At 47.8% G+C, this 364-nt stretch overlaps 1 non-coding gene across 1 annotated transcript; it reads right to left on the minus strand.

Moving 5' to 3' along the window:
* LOC119469669 lies at window positions 1–117 on the minus strand. The gene has a single exon (XR_005198506.1). It is a non-coding gene; the product is annotated as a U5 spliceosomal RNA (small nuclear RNA).
* Window positions 118–364: the final 247 nt, after the last annotated feature.

The raw sequence follows: 364 nt of genomic DNA on the forward strand, positions 1-364 counted from the left end.
AGCCCTGCCTAAGCAGGACCTCAAAAAATCAGGTTATAAACTCATAATTGTTCCTCTCCATGGAAATCTTTAGTAAAAGGCAAAATATTTATTCGTTATGAAGAGAAACCAGAGCATTTTTCTGTATTATTAGCAGAGACAGGGTTTCTCCATATTGGCCAGGCTGGTCTTGAACTCCTGACCTCATGACCCCATGCCTCACTCGGCCTCCCAAAGCACTGAGATTACAGGGGTGAGTCACCACCACCCAGTTTTGCGTGACTAGAATTTAAGCCTCAGCCTGTGGGTCAGGGATCGAGCAGAGGATCTCACAAAGCAAAGAGCGGGGCATGTCTTCTGCAAGCTGCCGCCACGCAGTCACAGC

The sequence above is a fragment of the Cebus imitator genome, unplaced genomic scaffold (assembly GCF_001604975.1).
Source record: "Cebus imitator isolate Cc_AM_T3 unplaced genomic scaffold, Cebus_imitator-1.0 Scaffold19, whole genome shotgun sequence".
Lineage (NCBI taxonomy): Eukaryota > Metazoa > Chordata > Mammalia > Primates > Cebidae > Cebus > Cebus imitator.